Source organism: Panicum virgatum, unplaced genomic scaffold (genome assembly GCF_016808335.1).
Source record: "Panicum virgatum strain AP13 unplaced genomic scaffold, P.virgatum_v5 scaffold_4183, whole genome shotgun sequence".
Lineage (NCBI taxonomy): Eukaryota > Viridiplantae > Streptophyta > Magnoliopsida > Poales > Poaceae > Panicum > Panicum virgatum.
This window is the reverse complement of record NW_024376368.1, coordinates 39221-47517: the sequence shown is the minus strand read 5'-3', so window position 1 is coordinate 47517 and position 8297 is coordinate 39221. Positions and strand designations below refer to the sequence as shown.

At 47.5% G+C, this 8297-nt stretch overlaps 1 pseudogene; it reads right to left on the bottom strand.

The window, feature by feature from the left end:
• Window positions 1-4023: 4023 nt before the first annotated feature.
• Window positions 4024-6917, bottom strand: LOC120694206 (annotated as a pseudogene).
• Between the last annotated feature and the right edge of the window lie 1380 nt (window positions 6918-8297).

Here is an 8297-nt window from a genome sequence, read left to right as displayed (position 1 = left end):
AATCAGCATCTCGGCCGCCGTATACTTCTGTAGCACAAATAAAATTAACGAGAAGCATAATCGTCGCAGAATCTCCATATGGGCTGTTGACTGGTATATATATGTACACGGGCTCACGGCCACACGGGTACTACAGTACATCTACATGTATGTCAGTGTCAGTCCAGCTAGTTGCACTACTGTCCAGCTCCTCCAGCTCTGGAAAAGTCAGCGGCTGCATGCATATATACATGCATGGCCGGTCATGGGGTGTTGTGATCAAGTTCGATGAGGTGATCCGATCCATGTTTGTTTTTGCTGGTTTGTTTTAACTTCATCTAGACAGTGAGCGACGATGGTTGGTAGAGATGAATAGCGCGTAGTTTGAGCGAGTGTGAATATGCGGCAGCTAGCCCACGAATCTGCTTCGTCCGTATTCACGCTTCAGCTCCGGTGCGCCTAAGCCAGACCCACATATGCCATTGCATTTTGTAGGCAATGTTTTAGCAGCAGGGGCAGACAAGTGTCTTTCTAGAATGGCGCCGCCACCACAACCACCACAGTACTGGGGAATGTATGCTCGGATGCCTTCTATTGCACCTCATGTAGATGAAGTTGCTCAACTTTAGCTAGCTCTAGTTGATGGTAGCCAAACTTTAGTCAAACTTATATAACTTTAGTTAAACTTAACTTTGGCTGATTTCAGTGTATCCTAAAATGCTCAGACTTAGCTAAATTTGATAAATGAAGGCTAATTTGTGCTATTATATACCTTAGTAGTTTGCTCAATGTAAATAAAGCTACTCAATATTATATAAATATGATTAAGTTTAGCTATCTAGATTTAGTTTGTGGGTAGCCGAACTTGCTCAATTTTGACTAATGTTGTTTAACTTTTGCCAAACTTACTCAACTTATGTACAATAGGGATTGTGAATTCATCCGCTGAATATTTACCAAACACCCCTGCTAGCAGAGGTAGGATAGGACAACCTGGAGAGGAGGTCCATTTCTGTTTCAATATTTTTCAGTGTTGTTACATATCTATATTTTATTGGAAAAAGTATAGATAACCCCCTGAACTATACCGGGTTGGATACTTCACCCCCTCAACAAAAAATTGGTATAGAAGACACCTTAAACCATCGAAAACCGGATAAAACACCCCCGAGGAGGTTTTGTAGGGCGGTTTGCTAACGTGGAACCTGGTTTCGGTGACGTGGACTCCTGGTTTGCTGATTAGTGTCTACCATGGCATTGGGCCCACCGTCAGCCCCTCAACTCCCCCTTTTCTTCCCCATACCGCCCTCTGCTCTAGTTCATGCCGCGGCCGCCGTCAATGGAGCCCGTGCCCCCCTCCTCTCGCCCTCTCCCATGGATGAAGACAGCGCCTCCCAAGTGAACCCCTCCCCGCCCTTCCTTCGTCGGAGTCGAAGCCCCCCACTCCTGCGCCGGTGTTCGCTCATCCGCATCCGACTTGTCTGCGTCACGAGCCACTTCCACGCCCGCGCCGTCCATGGCCACCGCCGCGTCGTCTGCCTGCCCACGCCCGTCCAAGCCCGCTCTTCTCCTTGGCGGACGACTCCTTGTCATCATCGCCAGCCGTGGCAGCACACCGCCTCTGGCACTGCCACTACAGCGCCACGCCAAAGACGATGGCGACCACGACAACGACGGCGAGGATCGACCCTATCGGCGACGACCACCGCTTGGCCTCAGGGATCCTCGCCCCGCTCTTCTCCTTGGCCACCGGAGCTAGGCAGCGGCGCGGGAGACGAAGTCGGCGAGGGCGGGCGCGATGGTGGCCGTGGACGGCACGAATGCGAGCGTGGGGAAGGCGCGGGAGCGGACAGATGGGGACGGGCGGACGCCGCGGTGGTGTGGATGCCGCTTGGGAGGAACCGTCATCATCCATGGGAGAGGGCGAGGGGAGGGTGGGTGCGGGCTCCATTGATGGCGGCGGCGGCATGAACCGGAGCAGAGGGGCGGTGTGGGGAAGAAAAGGGAGAGTTGAGCGGCTGACCCATGGGCCCAATGCCACGGTGTACACTAATCAGCAAACCAGGAGTCCATGTTGTCGAAACCGAGTTCCACATCAGCAAACCACCCTCCAAAACCGCCTCGGGGGGTGTTTTATCCGGTTTTCGATAGTTTAAGGTGTCTTCTATACCAATTTTTTGTTGAGGGGGTGAAGTATCCAACCTCATATAGTTCAGGGGTTATCTATACTTTTTCCATATTTTATTGGTTGATTGTGTCGTTTCCTATTTGCTAGAATTTTGGTTTAATATAGGTTTGCAATCAATAACATCTTCACCATCGAGAGTAACGATCAGTCGAAGAACACCGTGCATTGATGGGTGCTGAGGGCCCATATTGACTATCATAAGATCCTTTCTTTGAAGCAGTAGACTTGTCTTATTCTTTATTCCATGAAAATTTGACGACACACGGATCTTGTGAACAACCTCTTCGCCTAAGGTGGTAGCGAGCATAACTCAAATGAGCCAAGACCTATGTGACTTTCAGGATGAGTGAAAATAAGGCTTTCATTGTTTAGATGTGGACATATTAATGAACTTGAGTTTGGTAACATTTGAGATATACAAAGACTTTTGTATGGCCGCCGAAATTTGTCAATGGCCCATGTTTTCAGCGGCCTGGTCTGGCCACTGAAAATAGTGTTGTTTTCAGCATTTTTCCGCCTAAGCTTTCTTTTCATTATGTAAAAGTCGGCGGCTAGAAACAGCTGAAAATAGTTATTTTCAGTGGGTTCAGTTACTGTCCAACGTCATATATTTAAGGATAAAGTAGTAGATATATATAAATCATGAAACTATAGAAATTTAGCCCTCACTGTATAATCTAGTGCATCGGAACTCCATCATCAGATCATCCAATGACGACGAATCATTGTCCAGACATTCTACAGACATCGAATTGAATCATTAAATAAACTTATCTAAACACTAGAAAATCCAGTCATCCAGTGAGGCAGTGACACGGACAAAAGTTTCGAATATCATATAATCTGTTGGCACTCGAATTTAAGCTCAGAACTTTCTATTGGCATAGGATAAGATGATAACCATTGAATTGTCTGATGGTACTATTATCCTGATTTTTTTGCCACCATAGCTCCGTTTCGGTAAATTATATATTCAAATTTTTATCGTTTCGACGAGAGCTATCCAATGGTGAACTCAAATCTGCAACACTAGCGAGGTGACCCGCGCAAATAGCGCGGGTATCTAGTATTTGTTATGATAATTTTCTTTTTTTATACATTTTATTGTTGTTCTATTTGTGATATATTATTAGACGTAATATACACCCACGGGACAAAGAGCGACATATTATTTGACCGAAGCTTCAACATATGGTTGATGATTTGTCACTCTCTTTTTGTTATTTGTTTAGTGATACAAAATATTTAAATTGATCTAATAAGAATTAAATGTATCATAGGTTGTGAGATATTCATTAATATTTGATACAGTTTAATATAAACCATTGGATGTTCATAATATCCAACGGTTGGGCTTTTTCCTTTTTTTATATTTAATATGGTTTAATATAGACCGTTTGATCTTCATAAAATCCGACGGTTTCTATGATTTCTATGACTGAGGTTTTTTTTATCGGGTTAATATAGACCGTTAGATGTTTATAAAATCTAACGGTTGAGCCTTTTGCTTTTTATATTTAATATGGTTTAATGTAGACCGTTAGATCTTCATAAAATCCGACGGTAGAGGGTTTTTTTCTTTTTTACGATTAATGTGGGAATTTCTAAGCCCTCTCGGCGAACATAGTGACTTCTTTTGCTCTTCAAATATTTATATAATAGATATTACAACCGATTTCCTTGCACGTACGTTTCATCATCACATGCATGAATTGAGGCATAATGGAATCTCGATTACTGTCACACTGTGAGACCCAGCAAAGTTTCATGACGTTACATAATGATTACATTAAGAAGTACGTACTACAGAGGAGACGCCCGTTATTGCACTGACTGGGGAAAAAAACAGGCCAGGATCACGGATGCTTGGTAGCCTCACGGGGATGGCGTCCATGGCCACCATCGGAGTTCCACTGAAGCAGCATCCAAACCATGGACGTCCCTGCATTTGAGAACGGAAAAAGCAGGTTAAACAAAAGCTATCAGTCGGAGGTCATGAAAACCAACGAGCTTGTGTGACCTGATGATGATATATGTTTAATTAACCTGCGACGAAGATGAAGGGGATGAGATTGTGCAAAATGGATTGTGTGGTACAGCAGGCACTGCATGGCAAGGTAGGCGATGGCGTAGAGGAAGGACAGGAAGGTGGCCGCGTACAGCGGCTTGCTGCGTAGGTTGAAGGCGCAGAGGAAGCAGAGCGTCGACGACAGCAGCGTCCACACACCGGTCGTTCGCCCATGTACGCCGGTCACTGAAGCCCAACAGATACGAAAGTCACGCCACTCCCTCAAGCTAGCATTGGGCCACGTCGACCTAAATTTCTCACCGTTGGATATCAGGGAAGGTTATCATCTGACCGTCGTTCTTGGGCTCTTGGCCGGGTTCGCGGCCCTTCGAGCGAGCGAGGCCGCCGCCACTACCCATGCGGACGCCGGGCCCCCGGGCTCAGCTGAACGATGGCCTCATCGGCGCCTCTTCCGCAGGCACCGCCGCGCTGGCCGACACGCGGCCGGCTGGATCAGGCCCTTCTACCCGGTGTTCGGGTGAGGCGGCGCCGGCGGCTGTGTCCACGGCGGCCATGGGTGTGCAGCGCAACCTACTCCGGCGGCCGCGGAGCCGCGCGGGTGAGGGGTAGGCTGGGGCGGCTGTTCATAGAGGAGGCGCACGGTACTCGTCGACGGCGGCGGCCTTGATGGCGCAGCACCGGAGATCCTCGCGTGGACGGCATAGCGCCCGCCGATTAGATACTGCGTGTGGAGATCCGGTGGCGGCGCCTCGCGTCGACATCGCCCTTGCCTTGCCGGCACCACGCTCGCCCCTGAAGAGCAGGTCCACGGGGTCATCAGTGACCGAAGCCACAACGACGGCAAGGAAAAGTTGCGTCTTCTTTGCCGCACCCACGAAGCGGCGACCTCCATCAGCAGACGACAAGCCCAGGCCAACCGGCCTTGCCGGAGCGACAACCACGGCCCACAGCACGACGGCGCCGCCTCCGATCCGCCTCTCCGTCTCCCTCTACGGCCCCACAGGTACACTCTCCTGGCGCTTCTCTTCCCTTCCTTTCCCACGCCTCGGCCCGTCTCTCCCTCTCCATCATCACCGGCCGGGCGGTCAGGCCCGTCGCCTACCGCATGCCCGCCTCTTCATCTTCCTCTACAGCTTCCCATCTGAATCACTGAACGCACACCTTGTTGTGGTCTTGTGGGCGACCTCGAGCCATGAGAAGATAGAAGGTAGAGGCAGAGACTCCTGCTACTCTTCTGGGTTGCTAGCTACTCTCCAGCGCAAGCTCTCAAGCAGGTATGCTGCTGGCGCCGGGGCGCTGGGCTGCTGCAACTGGATTCAACCATCAATAATCTAGGCAAGACTGATTTCAGGATTGAGATCTTGCCCTGGGTTTACTATGTACTCTTTGCGCAACGCACACCATGTATTTGTTATATTGTCCATGGAAAATAATTTGAAGTTTTCACCCCGAGTGTTAACTGCAACACTAATTTGAGATTCCAAGAACACAGGTGCTATCTTAGCTTTGCTGAAAATTATATAACCCTGTATATGCATTTATTGCAGATTTAGAAAATCTGGGCAACTTGAGTACAGTAGCATTTTTTAGGACTTAAGACCAGAGATAGCAAAACAATTGCAACTCTTAACTGGATATTGATGCATGTGTTCACCTCATGGGCAGGTAAATTCCTTCACTGAAGACACACTAGGCACAATTTTGTATGCTCAGCATCCCTGAACCCCATGCATGGTGTTTGCATATCTCAGGAAGCCACAGCCGATGACAAGCAGTAGATGATGCTGGATCGGATTGGAAGCAATCCAAAAATTTCAATGTAATTATTGATAATAGCTAGCCAACATATCTTCAATCTATGTGTCATGTGTGATGTGTGATCCTTAGGCAGTCGCGTTTATCAAATTTATAAGGAATTACGATTCCACATATCTATTCTAGATCATAAATCACGACCACAAAATACTAGAAACTTTGCGATCATTCAAAGATTTAATTTGCTATTTATAGTTCTCGATCAGACTATCCGGCATGCACTAGATATGATCTTCTTTTTGATTAATCACACAACGTATGTCATAATATTATATGACCAGCAAGCATAAAAAGACAATTCTAATACCACAATTTATAAACAAAATTGGGTCTCTCAAATGAGAAGGCGCGGCAACGCTGCGCCGTGGGTTCTAGTGTATACGATTCAGGTTAAAATTAAGATGCATGGATTACTATGTATTGATGATTTGATGTACAGACAGCAAGTCAGCAAGGTATACATACTGTGTATACCGGAGTACCAGACATTTGAGCGAGCAGAGCGAGAAGGTTTTAAAGAGCCGGCTATAGCCTCTGCTATAGCCCGCTATAGCTGTTTTGGAAGGGAAAAGCCATGCGCTATAGCATCATTTAGCCCGCTATATCCCGATATAGTCCGCTATTTGTCGTTTTGAGAAGCACGCCACTAAACCCCTTAGCCCGCTATATTTAAAACCATAAGAGCGACGCGGAGCCAAACAAGCAGGAGGAGGTGAAGGCAGAGCAGAAGATGCCGACAGCAATCAGCCACCACCCCAGCGCCGGCACGCAGCGCATCGAGTTCACCCAATGATTGAGCTCAATTTGATGTTCGTTGCCAGAAGTGTGGTGTATGGCTGGGAAAACATGACTTTTGACGATGGCGGCGTCTGTGGACGTCTTTACCCTCATTGAAAGCATCGCCATGGAGTCTTCTTTGCCTCCTACACCGGTCTCCAGGTTAAAAACCTATCCTTTTGGAGGAGAGACTACGGTGCAGTTTATCATCGTATCTCTAGATGGACGTTACTCTAGCAGGCTATTGTGTACCAATGGTCATCAAGAGTATACTTTTTTGGATGGTGGTTAGTTATGTGCTTTGGAGGAGAAGGGGGTTCCTGTTTGTGGGTGTTTAGTGGAAACAAAAAGCTCAACTACAACTCAATGCAATGCTAGTGTTCTAGTCTACTGTATTGATCATTGTTTGTGGATGTCGAACTTGTGGCTGGTTGGTGAAGAAGGTGGGTTTCAGAGATTTGTGAGATGCTTCAGGTGAACTATTCATCTACTTCTTTTGGTGAGGACGACGGAGTTTTGTGGAGCTTGACCATCTCACTTCGTGGTATGTCAAAATATGTGCAGCTGCATCAAGCTTTCTCTGTAGTTGGGTTCAGGCTGTTTCGTGGTTTGAGTTGTATGTTGATTTGTAACTCTAGAATGCCTAATGCTTTCCAGATTTCTTTCTTCTTTTTTTATCTTTGTTGGCTGAGTGCACATTTCAGTGCAGAGGCCAGAACATTATTTCATCGTGAAATAAAGCTTCCTTTGTCTAAAGTCCAAAAAATGAAAAATATATATAGTTAATCATATAGTTTTCAATGTGGATTAAACTGTAAAAATAAACAGCTAAAGAATAAACAAATAGCTGCTGTGTTGACTTTAATAAAATGGATAAGTCACAAAGTCTTCGTCCTCCTGCGCGAGCAGTGACTCTAGTGATCCAGTCCTCATCCCAGCAATAGTCCCCCTTCCCATACCTGCAATCTCCAGACTCCTCCCCGCTCGAATGGCGACACGAGGATTTGCGCAGGCATTCATTGACTCAGAGGAGCAGTAGCATGACCTCCTACATACCGTGGTTGTGCCATCATCTGCCCATGGCCACAGGGGACACCCGCCTGCTCCATGCCTTTCCGGCGGTCATAGGATGGCACCCGAGCTACCTCCTCTTCTCTAGTCTCCCCCTCTCCCACATAGCTCTCCTCCCCTTCCCTCTCAACACCAGCATCCTCTTCCCTCTCAACACCAGCGAGGCAGTGACCATGGCGAGGCGCGAGCTGCGGTCACTGAGGCTCTCCTCCCCTTCTGTGCAGTTGCCGTTGCTGGTTGTATCTGGAGCTCTAGCCACAACCTCCTCACTTCCACATGTGGTGTTCCTAGGCACGATGCCCTGTTGTAACTCTTTCGCACTCCCATTACCTTAACCATCGCCGCATGTCAACATGAGGGATTGCAAAGAGAGGGAAAGTCAGGGGGTGTGGAGGATGCGGTGTTATGATCGTTGAGCATCTTGGGGCGAGCTGACGG